The sequence below is a fragment of the Somniosus microcephalus genome, unplaced genomic scaffold (genome assembly GCF_052327205.1).
Source record: "Somniosus microcephalus isolate GS21.2 unplaced genomic scaffold, FLI_Smic_1.0 unresolved_chr8, whole genome shotgun sequence".
Lineage (NCBI taxonomy): Eukaryota > Metazoa > Chordata > Chondrichthyes > Squaliformes > Somniosidae > Somniosus > Somniosus microcephalus.
In genome coordinates this window covers 11,111,576-11,136,060 of record NW_028225186.1, presented here as the reverse complement: position 1 = coordinate 11,136,060, position 24,485 = coordinate 11,111,576, and the positions used below count along the sequence as shown (strand labels likewise).

The 24,485-nt window shown below is 47.8% G+C and overlaps 3 non-coding genes across 3 annotated transcripts; 2 read left to right on the top strand and 1 right to left on the bottom strand.

Annotated features, from left to right (window-relative positions):
• Positions 1–2,543: 2,543 nt before the first annotated feature.
• Positions 2,544–2,625, bottom strand: trnas-cga (transfer RNA serine (anticodon CGA)). The gene has a single exon. It is a non-coding gene; the product is annotated as a tRNA-Ser (tRNA).
• A 2,278-nt stretch (positions 2,626–4,903) lies between these two features.
• trnar-ucu (transfer RNA arginine (anticodon UCU)) lies at positions 4,904–4,996 on the top strand. The gene is made up of 2 exons: positions 4,904–4,940; positions 4,961–4,996. It is a non-coding gene; the product is annotated as a tRNA-Arg (tRNA).
• A 3,263-nt stretch (positions 4,997–8,259) lies between these two features.
• Positions 8,260–8,330, top strand: trnag-gcc (transfer RNA glycine (anticodon GCC)). The gene has a single exon. It is a non-coding gene; the product is annotated as a tRNA-Gly (tRNA).
• The last annotated feature ends 16,155 nt before the right edge of the window (positions 8,331–24,485 follow it).

The window sequence follows — 24,485 nt, the reverse complement described above, 5'->3', positions numbered from 1 at the left end:
GATCTGGGTGTCCTCGTACATGAAACACAAAAAGTTAGCATGCAGTAATTAAGTAGACAAATGGAATGTTGGCCTTTATTGCAAGGGGCATGGAGTATAAAAGTAGGGAAGTCTTGCTACAACTGTACAGGTGAGACCACGCCGAGAGTACTGCATACATTTTTGTTCTCCTTATTTAAGGAGGGATATACTTGCATTGGAGACAGTTCAGAGAAGGTTCTCTAGGTTGATTCCTGGGATGAAGGGATTGTCTTATGAGGAAAGGTTGAGCAGGTTGGGCCTATACTCATTGGGGGTTAGACGAATGAGAGGTGATCTTATTGAAAAATATCAGATTCTGAGGGGGCTTGACAGGGTAGATGCTGAGAGGGTGTTTTCCCTCATGGGGGAATCTAGAATCAGGTGGCATAGTTTCAGAATAAGGATTTGTCCATTTAAGACGCAGATGAGGAGGAATTTCTTCTCTCAGAGGGTTGTGAATCTTTGGAATTATCTACCCCAGGGAGCTGTGGAGCCTGAATCATTGATTATATTCAAGGCTGAGATAGACAGATTGTTGAACTATCGGAGAGTCAAGGGTTAAGGGGGAACAGGCAGAAAAGTGGAGTTGAGGCCAAGATCAGATCAGCCATGACCTTATTGAATGGTGGAGCAGGCTCGAGGGGCCAAATGGCCTACTCCCGCTCCTATTTCTTATGTTCTTATGTTCTTATAAGGGCAGCAAGTGCATGGGAACACCATCACCTCCAAGTTCCCCTCCAAGTTACACAGCATCCCGACGTGAAAATATATCACCATAACTTCATCGTCGCTAGGATAAAATCCTGGAAATCCCTCCCTAACAGTACTATTGGAGTACCTTCACCACATTGACTGCAGCGGATCAAGAGGGCTTCTCACTACCACCTTCTCAAGGGCAGTTAGTGATGGGCAATTAATGCTGGTCTTGCCAGCGATGCCCAAGTCCTAGGAACAAATTGCATTAAATTAAAATAGTCACGACTGGATGTGGCAGGATTGCACAGCTTTGATCTGATCCGTTGGTTGTTGGATCGCTTCGCTCTGTCTACACATGCTGTTTCCATAGCTTAGAATGTGTGTAGTCCTGTGTTGTAACTTCATGAGGTTGGCAGCTCATTTTCAGTACGCCTGGTGCTGCTCCTGAAATGCTCTTCTACACTCCTCATTGAACCAGGGTTGGTCCCCTGTCTTGATGCTAATGGTAGGGTGAGGGATATGCCGGTCCATAAGGTTACAGATTGTGGTGGAATACAATTCCAAAACTGAGGCCCCCTCTGCCCTCTCGGGTGGACATAAAAGATCCCATGGCACTATTGGAAGAAGAGCAGGGGGTGATGAGGTTTACCCCGGTGTCCTGTCGCCAATATTTATCCTCAAATCAACATCACTAAAACAGGTGATCCTCGATTATCACATTGTGGGAGCTTGCTGTGCACAAATTGGCTGCTGCTGTTTTTCCGACATTACAACAGTGACTACAACTACAACGACAACTACATTGCCTGTAAAGCGCTTTGAGACGTCCTCAGGTGAAAGGCGCTGTAGAAATCAGAGTCTTTCTTTTACAGCCTTCGAAGTCACAGAATCACAGAAACCCCACAGTGCAGATAGAGGCCATTTCGGCCCATCGAGCCTGCACCGACACATATCCCACCCGATCCCTGTAACCCCTACACCAACACATATCCCACCCTATCCCCGTAACCCCACGTATTTAATCCCCCTAACACTAAGGGTCAATTTATCATAGCCAATCAACCTAACCCGCACATCTTTGGACTGTGGGAGGAAACCGGAGCACTGACAATTGACAAAAACCAAATATCAACATAAATTGAATTTAACAGCAAAAAGAGTTAAAGAAGGCCGGTTAGCTCAGTAGGTTAGAGCATGATGTTAATAACGCCAAGGTCGCGGGTTTGATCCCTGTACAGGCCACTTACTTTTTGATGGTGTGGGTAGTTTCTTAATTTTGCTATTTGCTGAAAAGATTGGAGCTGTAATACTTTGAAGCAAAGCTGCAAAGCCTTAGTTCTGCCGAGAACTCAAGGAACTGGAAGGTTGACCCTGTGTCTATCTGTCCACAGATGGCGCTGACCTACACATTACTCCAACTGGTCGCATGGCCTAATGGATAAGGTGTCAGACTTCGGTATTAATTCTGAGGTTATCAGAATATTGCAGGTTCGAGTCCTGCCACGGTTTTTTAAACACTTTTTAATTCGTGTTCTGTTTTATAAAACCAAATCGTGTTCCCACTTAGTCGCTGAATGTGATTCCATACCAAACACTGCAGGGCTCTTTATTAATTAGTATTTTTGATGCTGCTTTGTGTGTGTTTTGCTCACTAGTTCCCAACAAATCCACAATATCTAATTGATGCCGATAAATTATTAGTGTTTCAATTGGAACTTTGGGTTAATCAGTGTAATGAAGTGCAGTGGAGGGAAATCTGATCAATTTCGGGGCCAGTGATCGCCACAAGGAGCCGATGAAATAAAATAAAGAATTTGCATCAAAGTCGCTGCGAGCAGGGTTCGAACCTGCGCGGGGAAACCCCATTGAATTTCGAGTCCAACGCCTTAACCACTCGGCCATCGCAGCTGCACATTAGCAGGGAGAAAATGCTTCCTACTGTGAGTGAGTCAGGAACTAGCTCAGAGAAGACAGGTCATAAATACTCACCGATAAATCCAGCAGGGAATTCAGGGTTAACTTCTTTGGCCAAAGAGCGCTGAGAATGCAGTAGTTGAGGCGAACTCTACTGGATGCATTTAAGAGGAAGGGAGAAAGGAATAGAAGGATATGCTGATAGGATTTTTAAAATTCGTTTATGGGATGTGGGTGCGCTGGCAAGGCCAGCATTAAATGCCCATCCCTAATTGCCCCTTGAGAAGGTGGTGGTGAGCCGCCTTCTTGAACCGCTGCAGTCCGTGTGGTGAAGGTGCTCCCACAGTGCTGTTAGGGAGGGAGTTCCAAGATTTTGACCCAGCGACGATGAAGGATCGGCAATATACTTCTAAGTCAGAATGGTGTGTGACTTGGAGGGGAACTTGGAGGTGGGGGTGTTCCCATGCGCCTGCTGCACTTGTCCTTCTAGGTGGAAGAGGTTGCGTGTTTGGCAGGTGCTGCTGAAGAAGCCTTGGTGAGTTGCTGCAGTGCATCTTGTAGATGGTACGCACTGCAGCCACGGTGCGCCGGTGGTGGAGGGAGTGAATGTTTAAGGTGGTGGATTGGGCGCCAATCAAGCAGGCTGCATTGTCCTGGATGGTGTCGAACTTCTTGAGTGTTGTTGGAGCTGCACTCATCCAGGCAAGTGGAGAGTATTCCATCACACTCCTTACTTGTGCCTTGTAGATGGTAGAAAGGCTTTCGGGAGTCAGGAGGTGAGACACCCGACGCAGAATGCCTAGCCTCTGAGCTTCTCTTGTTGTCACAGTATTTATGGTCAATGGTAACCCCCAGGATGTTGGTGGTCAGCTCCTTTGTTCATGTTGGACCAAGGTTTTAATGAAGTCGGGAGCCGAGTGCTCTTGGCAGAACCCAAGCCAGGCATCAATGAACAGGTTATTGGTCAGTAAGTGCCACTTTACAGCACTGTGGATGAAACCTTCCATTACTTTGCTGATGATTGAGAGTAGAGAGTAGACTGATGGGGCGGTAATTGGCTGGATTGGAGTTGTCCTGCTTTGTGTGGACAGGACATACCTGGGCAGTCTTCCACATTGTTGGCTACATGCCAGTGTTTTAGCTGTACTAGAACAGCTTGGCTGGAGCACAAGTCTTCAGTATGATAGCCGGGGTGTTGTCAGGGCCCAGAGCCATTGCTGTATCCAGTGTGCTCGGCCTTTTCTTGATATCACGTGGAGTGAATCGAATTGGCTGAAGACTGGCTTCTGTGATGGTGGGGACCTCAGGAGGAGGCTGATATGGATCAGGCCAGGTGGTCCGCCCAGCTTCATTTTTATTATTTTGTTTCATAGCGGTTTGTTACAAATGAGTGGCTTGCTAGGCCATGTCAGAGGGCAGTTAAGAATCAACCACATTGCTATGGGACTGGAGTCATACAAAGGCCAGACCGGGTAAGGACGGCAGATTTCTTTCCCTGAAAGACATTAGTGAACCAGATGGGTTTTTCCGACAATCCGATAGTTTCATGGTTACCATTACTGCTTCTAGTTTTATTTGGGGGGTGAGGAGAAATAGAGAAGGAGGAGCCTCGTGTGGAGACCAGTTCGTGCAAATGGACTGTTTCTGTGGGGCAGACTCTATAATATTATGTAACACCCGTTTTAATCAGACACAGAATGATCCGGGACTGACAGCACATCCCTTTTAAACAGATACAGAATGACCAGGGACTTACAGCACATCCCTTTTAAACAGACACAGAATGATCCGGGACTAACAGCACATCCCTTTTAAACGGACACAGAATGATCCGGGACTGACAGCACATCCCTTTTAAACAGACTCAGAATGACCCGGGACTGACAGCACATTCCTTTTAAACAGACACAGAGTGATCCTGGACTGACAGTACATCCCTTTTAAACAGACACAGAATAATCCGGGACTGACAGCACATCCCTTTTAAACAGACACAGAATAATCCGGGACTGAAAGCATGTCCCTTTTAAACAGACACAGAATGACCCGGGACTGACAGCACATCCCTTTTAAACAGACACAGAATAATCCGGGACTGACAGCATGTCCCTTTTAAACAGACACAGAATAAACCGGGACTGAAAGTAGACCCCTTTTAAACAGACATGGAATGCTGCCTGACCTGCAGAGTGTTTCCAGCATTTCACCTGTTTATAATTAAGATTTCCAGCATCAACACTATTTTGCTTTTGTAATAAAACTTTATGTAATTGGCTCTGTTGCGCAATGGATAGCGCATTGGACTTCTAGTTGCATGACAGATTAAGGCATTCAAAGGTTGTGGGTTCGAGTCCCACCAGAGTCGGATTTTGGGTCAGGGTTCGGTGGTTCCTCCACTGACGGTACATTTTGCAGTAAATCGGTAATTCAGAGAAGGGAAACTACCGCCCCGGCACTTTCCCTCTGAGTACTCTCAACCCCTGAGTCAGTTACACAGGAGCAGGAGGAGGCCATTCAGTCCCATGGCCGTTTTACATAGGAACAGGAGGAGACCATTCAGTCCCATGACCCTTTTACACAGGAATTGGAGGAGGCCATTCAGCCCCTTTAGCCTGTTATACAGGAAGAGGAGGAGGCCATTCAGCCCCTCGAGCCTGTTGCACAGGGACAAGAGGAGGCCTTTAACGCCTCGAGCCTGTTGCATTGGACAGGAGGAAGCCGTTCAGCGATACAAGATCTGTACAAGAACAGTAGAACTCCATTCAGCCCCTCGAACCTGTTACATAGGATGAAGAGGAGGCAAAACAGACCCATGATCCAGTTATAAAGGAACAGGAGAAGGCAATTCAGACCAACGAGTCTGTTATAAAGGAACAGGAGGAGGCAATTCAGACCCACGAGTCTGTTTCACAGGAGCAGCAGGAGGCCATTCAACCCCTCAAACCTGCCACACATGAACAGGAGGAGGACATTCAGTCCCTCAAGCCTGCTACACTGGAACAGGAGGAGGCAATTCAGACACACGAGTCTGTTATACGGGAACAGGAGGAGGCCATTCAGCCCCTCAAGCCTGTTATACATGAACAGGAGGAGGCCATTCAGCCCCTCGAGCCTGTTATACATGCACAGGAGGATGCCATTCAGCCCCTCAAGCCTGTTACACAGTAACAGGAGGAGGCCATTCAGCCCCTCAAGCCTGTTACACAGGAACAAGAGGAGACAATTCAGACACACGAGCCTGTTATACAGGAACAGGAGGAGGCTATTCAGCCTGTCGAGCGTGTTATACAGGAAAAGGAGGAAGCCATTCAGCCCCTCAAGCCTGTTAGACAGGAACAGGAGGAGGCCATTCAGCCCCTCGAGCCGGTTACACAGGAATAGGAGGAGGCCATTCAGCCCCTCAAGCCCGTTATACATGAACAGGAGGAGGCCATTCAGCCCCTCGAGGCTGTTATACATGCACAGGAGGATGCCATTCAGCCCCTTGAGCCTGTTACACAGGAACAGGAGGAGGCCATTCAGTCCCTTGAGTCTGTTATACAGGAACAGGAGGAGGCCATTCAGCCCTTCGAGTCTGTTGTAAAGGAGCAGGAGGAGGCCAATCAGCTCCTCGGGTATGTTACACATAAACAGGAAGAGGCCATTTAGCCCATCGAGCCTATCATACAGGAACAGGAGGAGGCCATTCAGCCCCTCGAGCCTGTTATGCAGGAACAGGAGGAGGCTATTCAGCCTGTTAAGCCTGTTATGCAGGAAAAGGAGGAAGCCATTCAGCCCCTCAAGCCTGTATCACTGGAACAGGAGGAGGCCATTCAGCCCCTCGAGCCTGTTATGCAGGAACAGGAGGAGGCTATTCAGCCTGTTAAGCCTGTTATGCAGGAAAAGGAGGAAGCCATTCAGCCCCTCAAGCCTGTTACACAGGAACAGGAGGAGGCCATTCAGCCCCTTGAGTCTGTTACACATAAATAGGAAGAGGCCATACAGCCCATCGTGCCTATCATACAGGAACAGGAGGAGGCCATTCAGCCCCTCGAGCCTGTTATGCAGGAACAGGAGGAGGCTATTCAGCCTGTTAAGCCTGTTATGCAGGAAAAGGAGGAAGCCATTCAGCACCTCAAGCCAGTATCACTGGAACAGGAGGAGGCCATTCAGCCCCTCGAGCCTGTTATGCAGGAACAGGAGGAGGCTATTCAGCCTGTTAAGCCTGTTATGCAGGAAAAGGAGGAAGCCATTCAGCCCCTTAAGCCTGTTACACAGGAACAGGAGGAGGCCATTCAGCCCCTTGAGTCTGTTACACATAAATAGGAAGAGGCCATTCAGCCCATCGAGCCTATCATACAGGAACAGGAGGAGGCCATTCAGCCCCTCGAGCCTGTTATGCAGGAACAGGAGGAGGCTATTCAGCCTGTTAAGCCTGTTATGCAGGAAAAGGAGGAAGCCATTCAGCCCCTCAAGCCTTTTACACAGGAACAGGAGGAGGCCATTCAGCCCCTCGAGTCTGTTACACATAAATAGGAAGAGTCCATTCAGCCCCACAAGCCTGTTATACAGGAACTGGAGGAGGCCAATCAGCCCCTCGAGTCTGTATCACTGGAACAGGAGGAGGCCATTCAGCACCTCGAGCCTGTTATGCAGGAACAGGAGGAGGCCATTCAGCCCCTCGAGCCTGTTATGCAGGAACAGGAGGAGGCTATTCAGCCTGTTAAGCCTGTTATGCAGGAAAAGGAGGAAGCCATTCAGCCCCTCAAGCCTGTTACACAGGAACATCATGGGCAAGGAAACCTCCTGCTGATTACCACCTACCACCCTCCCTCAGCTGATGAATCAATACTCCTCCATGTTGAACACCACTTGGAAGAAGCACTGAAGGCAGCAAGGGCACAGAATGTACTCTGGGTGGGGGGCCTCAATGCCCATCACCAAGAGTGGCTCGGTAGCAGCACTACTGACCGAGTTGTTCGAGTCCTGAAGGATATGGCTGCCAGTCTGGGCCTGCGGCAGGTGGTGAGGGAACCAACACGAGGGGAAAACCTACTTGACCTCCTCCTGACCAATCTACCTGTCACAGATGCAAAACAGTTCAAAAAGTATTCATTGGCTGTAAAGCACTTTAGGATGTCCTGAGGTCGTGAAAGCCCTGTAGAAATGCAAGTCCTTCTTTTACAGCCTTCAAAGACAAAGTGACTTAGCTGGCAAAGACCAGAAACAGGGACGGTATTATAGATGAACCTTACAGATGGGCCGGTTAGCTCAGTTGGTTAGAGAGTGGTGCTAATAACGCCAATGGTCGCGGGTTCGATCCCCGTACAGGCCATTTATATTTCGAGGGAAGGTTAGTTTCGTAATTTTTGAGCAGTTTAAAAAGTTTGGAAGTAAACTCACACGGGACCGACAAAGCTGCAAAATCTTAGTTCTACCGAGAGCTCATGGACCTGAAAGGTTAACCCTGTGTTTTTCTCTCCACAGATGTTCCCTGACCTGTGGAGTGTTTCCAACATTTAATGAACAATTTCAGATCCAGCATCTGCTGCATTTCGCTTTTTATTTTACCGCAGTGTCCTCGCTTCTATTAACAAAAGTCAAAAATAAATTGTAGCTACTGGAAAATGGGTTTTATTGTCACTGTCAGCATTGGTGGTTCAGGGGTAGAATTCTCGCCTGCCACGCGGGAGACCCGGGTTCGATTCCCGGCCAATGCAGGTTAAAATTTTTAACAATTTATTTCAGAGCAAGCACATCACATGAAACATTAATAATAAATTAGCTGTTCCTGTGTAACTGGATCAAGGGAATGAATGGCCTCTACCTGTTCCTGTGTAACAGGCTTGAGGGGCTGAATGTCCTCCTGTTCCATTGTAACAGGCTCGAGGGGCTGAATGGCCTCCTGTTCCAGTGTAACAAGCTTGAGGGGCTGAATGGCCTCCTCCTGTTCCTGTGCAACATGCTCGAGGGGCTGAATGGCCTCCTCCTGTTCCTGTGTAACATACTCGAGGGGCTGAATGGCCTCCTCCTGTGTAACAGGCTCGAGGGGCTGAATGGCCTCCTGTTCCAGTGTAACGGGCTCGAGGGACTGAATGGCCTCCTCCTGTTCCTGTTTGACAGGCTCAAGGGGCTGAATGGCCTCCTCCTGTTCCTGTTTGACTGGCTCGATGGGCTGAATGGCCTCCTCCTGTTCCTGTTCGACAGGCTCGAGGGGCTGAATGGCCTCCTCCTGTTCCGGTTTGACAGGCTCGAGGGGCTGAATGGCCTCCCCCTGTTCCTGTTCGACAGGCTCAAGGGGCTGAATGGTCTCCTCCTGTGCCGGTTTGACAGGCTCGAGGGGCTGAATGGCCTCCTCCTGTCCCGGTTTGACAGGCTCGAGGGGCTGAATGGACTCCTCCTGTTCCGGTTTGACAGGCTAGAGGGACTGAATGGCCTCCTCCTGTTCCGGTTTGACAGGCTCGAGGGGCTGAATGGCCTCCTCCTGTTCCTATTCGACAGGCTCAAGGGGCTGAATGGCCTCCTCCTGTTCTGGTTTGACAGGCTCGAGGGGCTGAATGGCCTCCTCCTGTTCCTGTTCGACAGGCTCAAGGGGCTGAATGGCCTCCTCCTGTTCCTATTGAACCATGTTTCAGGCACTAATGTGGCTGATGTTCCGATTGTGCCCTCTGCTGTCCCGGCGCAGAAAGAAACACAGTGCCTGTGTATAAAACCCAAAGTCCTTGTACTTTCTTTCTTTCTTTGAATCTTTCTTTCATTTCTTCCTTTTCTGTGCCATATGCTCCTTATTCTATTGTTGCTTAGTGATATATGTGTTCATATTTGCCGGTTTCAGCATGTTCATTGCTTCTGCTGCTTTGAATTGTGTCGAAAAAGTGAACTGAATTTCTCCACCTGTGTGAAGCATCCTCGGGTTCGAAGCTGTTTTGGTTTCAATCAAACAAACGCACAGATTACTCGAACTCGCTGAGACTTTCCTGGCCAGTATTTGTTTCTTGCTTCCTTTGCATTTGGAAAGGCCCAGGCTTCATCCCCGGCCTGTGCTGAGGGAGCTGACCTGAGCCTGGGCAGCGGTTACAATTGGTGTCTGTGGCCCTGTGTTAGGGAGAGGGTGAATGAGCTTGGCTTCTTGTCCACTCGCCCTGCTGGCTGTGGGCAATGGCTGAGCAGAGGACCAGTTGTGATCGGTTTCAGCAGGAGGGGAGAGGTGGAGAAGGGAAATTGTAAAGATAAATAAAGGGGCTCCCAGCTGTTACAGCTGCTGCTGCCCACAGTAGGCAGTTTGGACAGTGGGTTACCACAGCCCGTGACACACACGAGGCAATCCAGCCTCCTCGTGGGCTGCCTTCACTTACACTTCTCCTTTTTAAGATGAAACTGTCATTTCATTCAGGTGATGTCTAAACCACATCCCCTCTGATTGTCATTTCAAAACCATTGCACTTACAGTCTCAGCTCAACATCGGCAAACCCCAGCAGCAAGCAGGTGAGATTTACAATCTCTTAATGATCAATGATCTTTCACAGGAACGTGTCAAATCAGTGCTATGTTGTTAAAGTCAACACAGGATGTCAAGGTCTTAGAGAGGGTGCAGAGGAGATTTACCAGAATGGTACCAGGGATGAGGGACTTCAGTGATGTGGAGAGACAGGAGATGTTTAGAGCAGAGAAGTTTAAGTGGAGATTTGATAGAGATGTTCAAAATCATGAATTGTTTTGACAGCGTAAATAAGAAGAAAGTATTTCCACTGGCAGAAGGTTCGGTAACCAGAGAACACAGACTTATGGTGATTGGCAAAAGAACCAGAGGTGACATGAGGAAACATTTTTTTTAAGCAGCAAGTTGTTGTGATCTGGAATGCGCTGCCTGAAAGGGCGGTGGAAGCAGATTCAATAGTAACTTTCAAAAGGCAGTTGAATAAATACTTGAAGGAAAAACATTACAGGGCTATGGGGAAAGGGCAGGTGCATGAAATTAATTGCAGAGCTCTTTCAAAGTGCCGGCGCAGGGCTATGGGGAGAGAGTGGGGCACTGGGATTTATTTGGGATTGATACAGGTCTATGGGGTGTGAGTGGGGCAGTGTGATTAGTTTGGGATTGATTCACGGCTATGGGGTGAGAGCGGGGCAGTGGGATTAGTTTGTGATTGATACAGGTCTATGGGGTGTGAGCGGGGCAGTGGGATTAGTTTGGGATTGATTCAGGGCTATGGGGTGAGAGCGGGGCAGTGGGATTAGTTTGTGATTGATACAGGTCTATGGGGTGTGAGCGGGGCAGTGGGATTAGTTTGGGATTGATTCAGGGCTATGGGGTGAGAGTGGGGCAGTGGGATTAGTTTGGGGATTGATACAGGGCTATGGGGAGATAGCGGGTCAGTGGGATTAGTTTGGGATTGTTACAGGGCTTTGGGGAGAGAGCGGGACAGTGGGATTAGTTTGGGATTGTTACAGGGCTTTGGGGAGAGAGTGGGGCAGTGGGATTAGTTTGCGATTGATACAGGTCTATGGGGAGATTAAAGGTCAGTGGGTTTAGTTTAGTATTGCTGTGGCAAAGACCCAGAATTAACACAGTGGGCCGAATGGTCTCCTCTGCTCTGTAAATATCTATTGTTGGAGACTCCTCGGCAGCTTTTAACACACCATTTGGTGTACATTTCCTCTCCATATTCTTCTCTAAATGTTCACTGACGGTTCCTTCACAGCTACCCAGGCTCCCTGTTTTTCGTGTTAGCAGCAAATGTCGATACGTCTGCCTCCTGTACCCAAGTCTAGATTGTTGAAATGGCAAGAAGGGCAACGGTCGCAGCAGTGATGCAGGGGGGCCAACTCTTTACATCGTCCAGTCAAAAAAACACCCAATAACTACCGCACTCTGCTTCTGCCTTTTAACCAGCTTCCTGGTTTCTAGAACGGTTTCTAGTTGAGTATTAATTTTATCCCATATAAGGACATAGAAACATAGAAACATAGAAGATAGGAGCAGGAGTAGGCCATTCGGCCCCTCGAGCCTGCTTCGCCATTCAATGCGATCATGGCTGATCATTCAAATTCAGTACCCGGTCCCTGTTTTCTCCCCATTCCCCTTGATCCCCTTAGCCTTAAGAAATATATTCAACTCCTTCTTGAATATATTTAATGAACTGGCCTCTACTGCCTTCTGTGGTAGAGAATTCCACAGGTTCACCACTCTCTGGGTGAAGAAATTCCTCCTCATCTCAGTCCTAAATGGCTTACCCCATATCCTTAGACTGTGACCCCTGGTTCTGGACTCCCCGGCCATCGAGAACATCCTTCCTGCATCTGGTCTGTCCAGTCCTGTCAGAATTTTATAAGTTTCAATGAGATCCCCTCTCATTCTTCTAAACTCCAGCGAGTATAAGCCCAATCGACCCAATCTCTCCTCATACGTCATTCCTGCCATCCCAGGTATCAGCCTGGTGAATCTTCGCTGAACTCCTTCCATGGCAAGAACATCCTTCCTCAGATAAGGCGACCAAAACTGCACATAATACTCACGATGTGGTCTCACCAAGGCCCTGTACAACTGCAGCAAGACATCCTTGTTCCTTTACTCAAACCCTCTCGCTACGAAGGCCAACATACCATTTGCCTTCTTAACTGCCTGCTGCACCTGCATGCTTACCTTCAGCGACTGCTGTACAAGGACACCCAGGTCTCATTGCACTTCCCCTACTCCCAATCTATTGCTATTCAGATAATAATCTGCCTTTCTGTTTTTGACACCAAAGTGGATAACCTCGCATTTATCCACGTTATATTGCATCTGCCATGCTTTTGCCCAATCACCCAACCTGTCCAAATCATACTGGAGTTTCTCGGCATCCTCCTCACAGCACACACGCCCACCCAGCTTTGTGTCATCTGCAAACTTGGAGATATTACATCTAGTTCCCTTGCCTAGATCATTATTATATATTGTGAATAGCTGGGGTCCAAGGGCCGATCCATGCCCCACTAGTTACTGCCTGCCTGCCGCTCGGAAAAAGACCCATTTATTCCAACTCTTTGTCAACTGTCTGCCAACCAGTTCTCTATCCAAGTCAATACCTTGCCCACAATCCCATGTGCCTTAACTTTACACGCTAATCTCTTATGCGGGACCTTATCGAAAGCCTTTTGAAAGTCCAAATACACCACATCCACTGGTTCTCGATTATCTATTTTACCAGTTACATCCTCAAAAAATTCCAGTAGATTAGTCAAGCACGATTTACTTTTTGTAAATCCATGTTGACTTTGTCCGATCCTGTCACTGTTTTCCAAGTGCTCTGCTATTACATCTTTTATAATGGACTCCAGCATTTTCCCCACTACCGATGTCAGGTTTACCGGTCTGTAATTCCCATTTTTCTCTCTACCACCTGTTTTGAATAGTGGGGTAACATTAGCTACCCTCCAATCTATGGGTACTGTTCCAGATTCCATTGAATGTTGGAAGATGATCAGCAATGCATCTACTATTTCTAGGGCCACTTCCTTAAGTACCCTAGGATGTAGATTATCAGCCCCTGGGGATTTATCGGCCTTCAATCCCGTCAATTTCCCTAACACCATTTCCCTACAAATACTGATTTCTTTCAGTTCCTCCCTTTCATCAGACCCGATAAGACCATAAGAACATAAGAAATAGGAGCAGGAGTAGGCCAATTGGCCCCTCGAGCCTGCTCCGCCATTCAATAAGATCATGGCTGATCTGATCCTAGCCGCCAATCTACTATCACAGAACCATCTCCTGAATCTAACAGAATTAGACACACAAAATCGGAGCAGGATCAGGCTACACAGCCCCTGGGCCCGCTCCGCTACCCACAGGGCCATGTCCGATCCGAACCTAGACTCATGTCCAAATTCCTGCCCGCTCCCCGTAACCCTTAATTCCCTTTACTTCGAGGAAACTGTCTATTTCTGTTTTAAATTTATGTAATTATGTAGCTTCTACAGTTTTATGGGCCAGCATATTCCATGGACCTACCACCCTCTGAATGAAGTAGTTCCTCCTCATCTCAGTTTTGAAAGAGCAGCCCCTTATTCTAAGACTATGCCCCCTAGTTCTAGTTTCACCCATCATCGGGAACATCCTCCCCGCATCCACCCGATCAAACCCATTCAAATCTTATATGTTTCAGTAAGATCGCCTCTCATTCTTCTGAACTCCAATGAGCAGAGTCCCAATCTACTCATCCTCTCCTCATATATCCATCCCCTCATCCCCAGGATTAACAGAGTGAACCTTCTTTGTACTGACTCGAGAGCAAGTATGTATTTTCTTAAGTATGGACACCAAAACTGTATGCAGTATTCCAGGTGCGGTCTCACCCATACCTTGTACAACTGAAGCAATACCTCCCTATTTTTATATTCTATCCCCCTAGCAATGAAAGCCAACATTCCATTGGCCTTCTTAATCACTTGCTGCACCTGCATACTAACCTTTTGAGTTTCATGCACCAGGACCCCCAGATCCCTTTGTACTTCAGTACTTTCCAGTTTCTTGCCATTAAGATAATAACTTGCTCGACGATTTTTCCTGCCAAAGTGCATAACCTCACACTTTCCAGTATTGTATTCCATCTGCCAAATCTCTGCCCACTTACTTAGCCTGTCTATGTCCCTTTGCAGGTTTTTTATGTCCTCCTCACTCACTACTTTCCCTCCCATCTTAGTATCATCTGCAAACTTTGATATGTTACACTCGGTCCCCTCCTCCAAATCGTTAATATAGATTGTAAAGAGTTGGGGACCCAGCACTGACCCCTGCGGAACACCACTAGTTACTGATTGCCAGTCTGAGAATGAACCATTTATCCCAACTCTCTGCCTTCTGTTAGATAGCCAACCCTCTATCCATGCCAGAATATTACCCCCAATCCCGTGATTTTTTATCATAAGCAATAATCTTTTGTGTGGCACCTTGTCAAATGCCTTTTGGAAGTCTAAATACACTACGTCCACTGGTTCCCCTTTATCCACCCTATATGTTACTTCCTCAAAGAATTCCAGCAAATTTGTCAAACATGACTTCCCCTTCATAAAACCATGCTGACTTTGTCCTATTAAATTATGATTATCCAAATGTCCTGTTACTGTCTCCTTAATAATGGACTCCAAAATTTTACCTACCACAAACTTTAGGCTAACCGGTCTATAGTTTCCAGCCTTCTGTCTACTGCTCTTTTTAAATAAGGGTGTTACATTAGCTGTTTTCCAGTCTGCCGGGACCTTTGCTGAGTCCAGGGAGTTTTGGAAAATTATTACCAATGCATCCACAATCCCTACCGCCACTTCCCTCAAGACCCTAGGATGTAAGCCATCAGGTCCAGGTGATTTATCTGGCTTGAGCCCCATTATTTTACCGAGTACCACTTCCTTAATGATTTTGATCGTGTTTTTCTCCTCCCCACCTATAGCCCCCTGTTTGTCCAGTGTTGGGATATTCTTAGTGTCCTCTAGTGTAAAGACTGATACAAAATATTCATTCAGTGTTTTTGCCATCTCCATATTTCCCACCATTAATTTCCCGGTCTCATCCTCTAAGGGACCAACATTTACTTTAGCCACCCTTTTTCTTTTTATATAACTATAAAAACTCTTACTATCTGTTTTTATATTTTTTGCTAATTTACTTTCATAATCTATCTTCCCTTTCTTAATCAATTTTTTTGTTATTTTTTGCTGTCTTTTAAAGTTTTCCCAATCCTCTATCCTCCCACTAGATTTGGCTACCTTATATGCCCTTGTTTTTAGTCGAATACTATCCTTAATTTCTTTACTTAGCCACGGATGGCTGTCTTTTCTTTTACACCCTTTTCTTCTCAGTGGAATATATTTTTTTTGGAAGTTGTAAAATAACTCCTTAAATGTACACCACTGATCATGTATCGTCTTACCCTTTAATCTATTTTCCCAATCCACTCTACTCAATTCCGCTCTCATACCTTCATAGTCTCCTTTATTCAAGCTTAGCACGCTTGTTTGAGATCCAACCTTCTCACCCTCTAATTGAATATGGAATTCAACCATGTTATGGTCACTCATTCCAATGGGATCCTTTACTAGGACATTTTTAATTAATCCTGTCTCGTTACACAGGACCAGATCTAAGGTTGCTTGCCCCCTGGTCGGTTCAGTTACATACTGCTCAAGAAACCCATCCCTAATACATTCAATGAACTCATCCTCAAGGCAGCCCTGCCCAATTTGATTTGTCCAATTAATATGATAGTTAAAATCCACCATAATTATAGATGTTCCCTTATTACAAGCCTCAACTATTTCCTGATTGATACTCCGTCCAACAAAGTTGCAACTGTTCGGAGGCCTATAGACTACGCCCACTAGTGTTTTTTTCCCCTTATTATTCCTTACCTCCACCCAAACTGTTTCATTATCCTGATCTTTTGACCCAATATCATTTCTCTGTATTACAGTGGTTCCTTCCTTTATTAACATAGCCAGCCCACCTCCCCTTCCTTCCTGCCTGTGTTTCCTGATCGTTAAATAACCTGGTATGTTTAATTCCCAGGCATTGTCACCCTGCAGCCATGTTTCTGTAATGGCAACAAGATCATACCCATATGTAGTTATTTGTGCCATTAACTCATCTATTTTGTTACGAATGCTACGTGCATTCAGATAGAGAACTTTCAAATATGTTTTGTGACACTTAGTTCCTGTTTTTGCCCAACATTATTCCTCCAAAGTTTTTCAACGGCCTCATCTCTTTAAGAAGCCTGTATATAGGAGAGAATAAAATGTCACTGTCCAAAGACGGATTTGAAGACCTGATCAATTTGAGAATCCTCTCCATGCCCATGCTTGCAACGAGACCCACAGTCTGAATCCAGGGATCTTCAAGAATCTCCAGAGTTTAAAGAGACTCAACCTTGAAAATGTCGGCCTCCAATCCATGTCTCTTGATATCTTTGGAAACCTTTCCAACCTGAGGACATTGTTCTTGGGGGAAAACGCCATTCAGATCATCAATAGCACGGTTGTGGAACACCTGCCCTCCCTGGCCTACCTGGATCTACGGAAGAACCTGTTCCCCTGCACCTGTGACATCAGTTGGTTCCAAAACTGGCCCCTGTCCAACCCCAGGGTGCAGGTTATCTATTTTTACAACCAAACCTGCGCAGATCAGCCAACTGAATACTTGTACAAGTTTGATGCTCACGTTTGTTCCTTGGACATTGGGCAGATCATGTTCCATATAACTGTGCCGGTCTTGATCTTGTTCATGTTCATCCCTATATTCTACAGCAAAGGGTACTGGCACATCAAGTATGGGTTTTATATTTTCTGATCGTGGTTGAATGACCACAGAGGGAGAGGAGTGAGTCAGCATTCCTACAGGTATGATGCATTTATCTCCTATAATTCTCAGGACGAAGACTGGGTTCTGCAAGAGTTGGTGCCAAACCTAAAAACGAGAGGACATCAATGCTTCAAATTCTGCCTCCACCACACTGATTTTGAGCTGGGCAAATATATCATCGACAACATCGTGGACAGCATCTACCAGAGCAGGGAGACCATCTGTGTGATGATCCGCAACTACCTGTACAGCGAGTGGTGCTCCATGGAACTGCAGCTAGCGAGCTACAGGCTCTTCCACGAGCTGAAAGATATCATCATCCTGATCTTCTTGGAGACGATTCAAGAAGCTGAACTCTCAACCTACCACAAGACGAGAAATGTCATGAAAAAGAAGACTTATATCCAGTGGCCATCAGACATCGAAGCTCAAAAATTGTTTTGGGTCAAAGTGAGAGAAGCGATTATTGGCTCCAACTGGGCCAAGGAGGCGAATCCCGCTGCTGAAAGTTAAGCTTCAAGGCCTAGAAATCCGCAGTCTTACCGCAGGCCCTTAAGGCCCGATTCGGGGAGACATGGTGGCTGCCGCACTTCCCGTGTGTTTTGGAGTGCGCCGCTCAACTAACCGCGCTGTGTTAATTGTGAACAACTCCCCCAGTAGCTGTAGAATGGCCGGTGGAACGCTGCTGACTTTCAGTGGGGGAGACTGCAAATGGTCTTGCAGGACGACCTCGAACAGCTCTGGCCCTAGAAGGCCTGGCTGTAGACTGCACCACCTCGGCATGGGTGGCAGCAGCCTAGGCTGGCTGACAGGCAGCGGAAAGGGCAATGGTGGAGTGGCAGAGGTGGGAGTAGGAATGCTGTCATCCTGAGAGAGGGCAGCACGTTCCTGCTCCCCAGACCCACTGCCACTCCCCCCGGGACGGTGCCTCAACATTCCTAGCAATCTGTTGGTGGCCAGATGGTGGGGCAGCTGTGACACCCTGCAAGCCCCGTTCAACACTGGTAAACCGAGCCATGGTGGCAGTATTCTGAGCTTGGCTGGCAGCAAGCTGAGGCTGCAGGAGAGCACTCTGATACAGCGTGATCGTCCAAGTGGCGCTCCAAATGGAATGACATTGAGGAACTACTTCATCAAAGAACCTCCCCTTTAAGTAGTGGATAAAGCCGAGGCCTAACATGACTTGCAGTTAGACTGCACCCGATATTGGCCCATCTGTTGAGCTGTAAACCAATGAGCAGCGGGTTTAGTGCTCAGATCAGCACTATAATCATGTAAAAGAGCACTCAGCATGAATTTTGCGTGCTACTTAGACCACTTTGCCCAGACGCAGCTAAGTAACGCTGGGCCATGACGCCGTCCGTTTTCAGGCCATATCCGATTTCTTGGCACGTGTTCCTCAAAGCCCCTTTGGTTCTGGTGGCAGGATACCCACTCATCTCGGAACCCGCTGCCACACGCTTCCATCCACCACCGACACAGTCCCTCCTTATTGTTAATCCTGTCATTGCTGCTATTGACCCAGGATATGACAAAGGTACAGACAGACAATGTAATCACAGAATAAAGCCTTAAACTTCTCGCCCCCACATGTCGGCTCACTCTCGTCTTTCCATCCAACACCTGTTCGAATCTGGGACAGACTGATGGAGTGAACGACTCCTCGATCCATGGTAATCTGACACTGGTGGACATCAATCCACTGCACAAGACTGTCCACACTGGAGCACAACAGGAGTTCTCAGTCTCACTCCCAGTGGCCTGAGGATTGGCCAGTGTGAGAAAACCATCTAATTAACCTTTCATATTCGCTAATTTTCATACAATACTGGCTCCCATGGCAGGATAGCCCTGGTGCTACCCATTGCAGGTAATTCCAGGGTATACCTGCAGGGACGGCGATTACAGGTAATGCCCAGATATCCCTGGTGGGACAGTGATTACAGGTAATGCCCAGATACCCCTGGTGGGTCAGTGATTACAGGTAATGCCCAGATACCCCTGGTGGGACAGTGATTAAAGGTAATGCCCAGATAGCCCTGGTGGGACAGTGATTACAGGTAATACCCAGATACCCCTGGTGGGACCATGATTACAGGTAATGCCCAGATACCCCTGGTGGGACAGTGATTACCACCTTTCACCACCTCAGGACGTCCCAAAACACTTTACAGCAAAAAGAAGTGCTTTTTGAAGTGCAGTCACTCTTGCAATGTAGGAAACGCAGCAGCCAATTTGCACACAGCAAGCTCCCACAAACAGCAATGTGAAATGGCCAGATAATCTGTTTTTTAGTCATTTTGATTGAGGGATAAATATTGGCCCAGGACACCAGAGAGGATGACCCTGCTCTCCTTCGAATATTGGCCGTGGGCTCATTTACATCAACCTGAGGGAGCAGTTTAACGTCTGATCCAAAGGACAGCACCTCCTACAGTGCGACACTCCCTCCCTCCCGACAGTGGGGCGCTCCCTCAGTACTTCCTCTCTGATAGTGCAGCACTCCCTCAGTACTGATACTCCGATAGTGCAGCACTCCCTCAGTACTGCCTGTCTGACAGAAACATAGAAACACGGAAGATAGGATCAGGAGTAGGCCATTCGTCTCCTCGAGCCTGCTCCGCCATTCAATGCGATCATGGCTGATCATTCAAATTCAGTACCCTTTCCCTGCTTTCTCCCCATATCCCTTGATCCCTTTAGCCTTAAGAAATATATCCAACTCCTTCATGAATATATTTAATGAATTGGCATCTATTGCCTTCTGTGGTAGAGAATTCCACAGGTTCACCATTCTCTGGTCAATAAATTCCTCTTCTTTTCTGTCCTAAATGGCCTACACCCTAACCTTAGACTGTCACCCCTCGTTCTGGCCTCCCCGACCATCGGAATCATCGTTCCTGCATCTAGTCTGTCCAGTCCTGTTACAATTTTATAAGATTATGGGATCCCCTCTTATTCTACTAAACTCCAGCGAGTACAAGCCCAATCGACCCAATCTCTCCTCATACATCATTCCTGCCATCCCAGGTATCAGCCTGGTGAATATTCGCTGAACTCCTTCCATGGCAGGAACATCCTTCCTCAGATAAGGCGACCAGAACTGCATGCAATACTCACGATGTGGTCTCACCAAGGCCCTGTACAACTGGAGCAAGACATCCTTGTTCCTGTACTCCAGCCCTCTCGCTACGAAGGCCAACATACCACTTTCCTTCTTAACCGCCTGCTGCACCTGCATGCTTACCTTCAGCGACTGCTGCACAAGGACACTCGGGTCTCGTTGCACTTCCCCTTCTCCCAATCTATTGCCTTTCAGATAATAATCTGCCTTCCTGTTTTTGCCACCAAAGTGGGTAACCTCACATTTATCCACGTTATATTGCATCTGCCATGCTTCTGCCCAATCACCCAACCTGTCAAAATCACCCTGTAATTTCTCGGCATCCTCCTCACAGCACACACGCCCACCCAGCTTTGTGTCGACTGCAAATTTGGAGATATTACATCTAGTTCCCTTGTCTAGATCATTAATATATATTGTGAATAGCTGGAGTCCAAGGGCCGATCCCTGCGGTGCCCCACTAGTCACTGCCTGCCACTCGGAAAAAGATCCGTTTATTGCAACTCTTTGCTTTTTGTCTGCCAACCAGTTCTGTATCCAAATAAATACATTGCCACAATCCCATGTGCCTTAAATTTGCAGTGCGGCACTCCCTCAGTACTGTCCCTCCAACAGTGCAGCGCTCCCTCAGTATTTCCCCTCCGACAGTGCAGCGCTCCCTCAGTATTTCCCCTCCGACAGTGCAGCGCTCTCTCAGTATTGCCCCCCGACAGTGCAGCGCTCACTTAGTACTGCCCCTCCGACTGTGCAGCGTTCCATCAGTACTGCCCATTTGAATGTGCAGCACTCCCTCAGTACTGATCCGCCAATAGTGCAGCGTTCCCTCAGTACTGCCTATCCGAAAGTGCAGTGCTCCCTCCGTACTGCCCCTCCGACAGTGCAGCGCTCCCTCAATACTGCCCCTCCATCAGTGCGGTGCTCCCTCAGTACCGCCGCTCCGACAGTGCAGCGCTCCCTCACGGCTGCCCCTCCGACAGTTCAGCCCTCCCTCCGTACTGCCCCTCCGACAGTGCGCTGCTCCCTCAGTACTACCCTACCGACACTGCGGCGCTCCCTCAGTACTGCCCCTCTGACAGTGCGGTGCTCCCTCAGTACTGCCCCTCCGACAGTGCAGCACTCCCTCAGTACCACCCTCTGGCAGTGCGGCTCTCCCTCAGAACAGCCCTTCCGACAGTGCCGCACTCCCTCACTATCACCCTCTGACAGTGCAGTGCTCCCTCAATACCGCCCTTCCGACAGTGCAGCACTCCCTCAGTACCACCCTCTGACAGTGCAGTGCTCCCTCAATACCACCCCTCCAACCGTGCAGTGCTCCCTCTGTATTGCCCCTCCGATATTGCAGCATTCCCTCAGTACTGCACTGGGAGTGTCAGCCTGGATTTTTTTGTTCAAGTTTCTGGAGTAGGACTATGAAACCACTACCTACTGACTCAGAAGCAAGATGCCGACCCACTGAGCCACAACTGACTCAATCCAGAGCATCCTATACAACATGAGTAATAAACTTTGGGCAATACTTAAACATGTTCCCATCATTACTGTCAGGTGGATCACGGAGTCAAGTTTGGAAGTCCCACCCTGCTGGTCTCTCCATCCAATCCCCCTCAGTGTCTCTGGACTTTCTGCTGGAGTGACTGCAGGAGACCAGCGAAGATCCCATGGGATCTCGGGAATTGAGTGGGACAGCGTGGCTCATGCACTGCTCGAAATCACAAGAGACCCTGCCTCATAATTTATAAAATATTTCAGTGTTTGGATTGCGCCGTATTCACTTTCGAAGCGCTCGACAGGAGGACGGGCAGTACAAGACTTCAGACTGCAGGAATATGTCAATGGACTGGTCAGGTGGGCAGAACAGAGGCAAATGGAATTCAATCCGGAGAAGTGTGAAGTAATGCATTTGTGGAGGGCTAACAAGGCAAGGAATGCACATTAAATGGTAGGACACTGAGAAGTACAGAACATCAGAGGGACCTTGGAGTGCAGGTCCACAGATCCCTGAAGGTAGCAGGACAGGTAGATAAAGTGGTTAAAAAGGCATACGGGATACATTCCTTTATTAGCTGAGGCATAGAATATAAGAGCAGGGAGGTTATGCTTGAACTGTATAAAACACTAGTTAGGCTGCAGCTGGAATACTGTGTGCAGTTCTGGTCACCACATTACAGGAAGGATGTGATTGCACTGTAAAGGGTGCGAAGAGATTTACGAGGATGTTGCAAGGCTGGGGAAATTTAGATATGCGGAAAGATTGGATAGGCTGAGGTTGTTTTCTCTGGAACAGAGAAGGCTGAAGGGAGATCTAATTCAGCTGGATATAATTATGAGGGGCCTAGATAGATTGGATAGGAACGACTTATTTCCCTTAACAGAAGGGTCAGTAACCAGGGGGCATAGATCTCAAGTAATTGGTCGGAGGTTGATAGGGGATTTGAGGAGAAATATTTTCACCCAGGGGGTGGTAGGGTCCGGCGCTCATTGCCTGAAAGGGTGGTAGAGGCAGAAGCCCGCATCACATTTAAAAAGGACTTGGATATGCACTTGAACTGCCGTAACCTACAGGGCTACGGACCAAGAGCTGGAATGTGGGATTAGGGTGGATTGCTCTTTGTCGGCCGGCACGGACACGATGGGCAGAATGGCCTCCTTCTGTGCTGTAAATTTCGATGATTCTATGATAAGGACACATGGGTGCGTTATATCCAGACTAGTCATTTGTGCTTCATCCGTTGTAGAATAAATTCACTCAAGTGTCTTCCGTGGCTCAGTGGGCAGCACTCTTGCCTCTGCATCAGAAGGGCGGGGGTTCAAGTCCCCACTTCAGAGAGTTGAGCCCATAATCCAGGCTGACACTCCCAGTACTGGCATTTACCCCACAACGTGGCTGATTGCCCGGGTATGTCCAATCCACAGAAAACGGATAAATCACTCTCCCATCATTCCCCTCCCAATCTTCAGTGAAGTGTGGGAAGGAGTCATCAATAGTGGCATCAATCATAACCCGCTCACCATTCATCTGATTAATAATACCAGCCCTCACTTAGAGATCCGCCCAGAATCACCACGGCTCCCTAATAAGAACTTATATTTCTGTAACGGCTTTGAACACAGCGAAACGACCCCAAGCAGTTAACAGGTAAAAAAGACCAGAGCCCAGTCGAAGAAGATATGATGAGGGGTGACAAAAGGCTGGGTTCAAAGCGATGGGTTTTAGAGGAGGATCGGGTGATGGAGAGGAGTTGGGAATTAGGGAGGGGATCCCAGAGAGTGAGCCCTAGGCGGCTGAAGGCACGGCCGCCAATAGTGGGATGAAGGGAGGCCTGGTATGGGGGCGGGTCGGGCGAAATTAGAGGTAGGTCGGAAGTTCCCCTTCGGATTAAATAGGATGCCGAGGTTGCAAACAGTCCGGATCAGCCTCAGTCAGTGGCCAGGGGAGGGCTGGAGTCCCTAGCTAGTGAACAGAGTTAGTGGCGGGGACCGAAGACAATCGCCCAGAAATTCGCGTCCCAACGCGTGAGTACGCACGGGGTACTCACGCGTAGACCCAATGAAAGTGTCGGTTTCGTGCATGCACTGTGCATGCGCGGGAAACCGGCACTTCCGTTCCCCTGAATGAAGGGGTTAAGTGCTGGAAGGCGTGCGCGGGAGAGGCAGCGTGTGCGCTTTGTACTTTCCATTTTTTTCCAGGTTTCTCCGGGAAGGTAAGTCTCCAGAAGGTAGACATGTAAAAAGCAGTCGCAAGGCCTGCTTTTAAAATGGTAAGTGGTGAATTAATTACAATTAAAACATTTTTTCCACAGGTTTATTATATTTAAATAATTTAATGAAAGGTAAGTTTATTTTTTAGCCCCATTAGAAAATGTAATATATTTTTTCAAAAATTTAAATTGTTATAAAGCCATAGAGTCATAGAGATATACAGCACAGAAAGAGGCCCTTCGGCCCATCGCGTCTGCGCCAGCCATCAAGCCCTGTCTAATCTAATCCCATTTTCCAGCATTTGGCCGGAGCCTAGTATGTTATGGCATTTCAAGTGCTCATCCAAATGCTTCTTGAATGTTGTGAGTGTTCCTGCCTCTACCACCCTTTCAGGCAGTGAGTTCCAGATTCCAACCACTCTCTCGGTGAAAAAGTTTTTCCTCAAATCCGCTCTAAACCTCCTGCCCCTTACCTTGAATCTATGCCCCCTTATTATTGACCGCTCTACTAAGGGAAAAGTTCATTTCTATCTACCCTATCTATGCCACTCATAATTTTGTACACATCAATCAGGTCCCCCCTCATCCTTCGATGCTCCAAGGAAAACAACCCCAGCCTGTCCAATCTTTCTTCATAGCTGAAGCGCTCCAACACTGGTAACATCCTGGTGCATCTCCCCTGCACCCTCACCAAAGCAATCACATCCTTCCTATAGT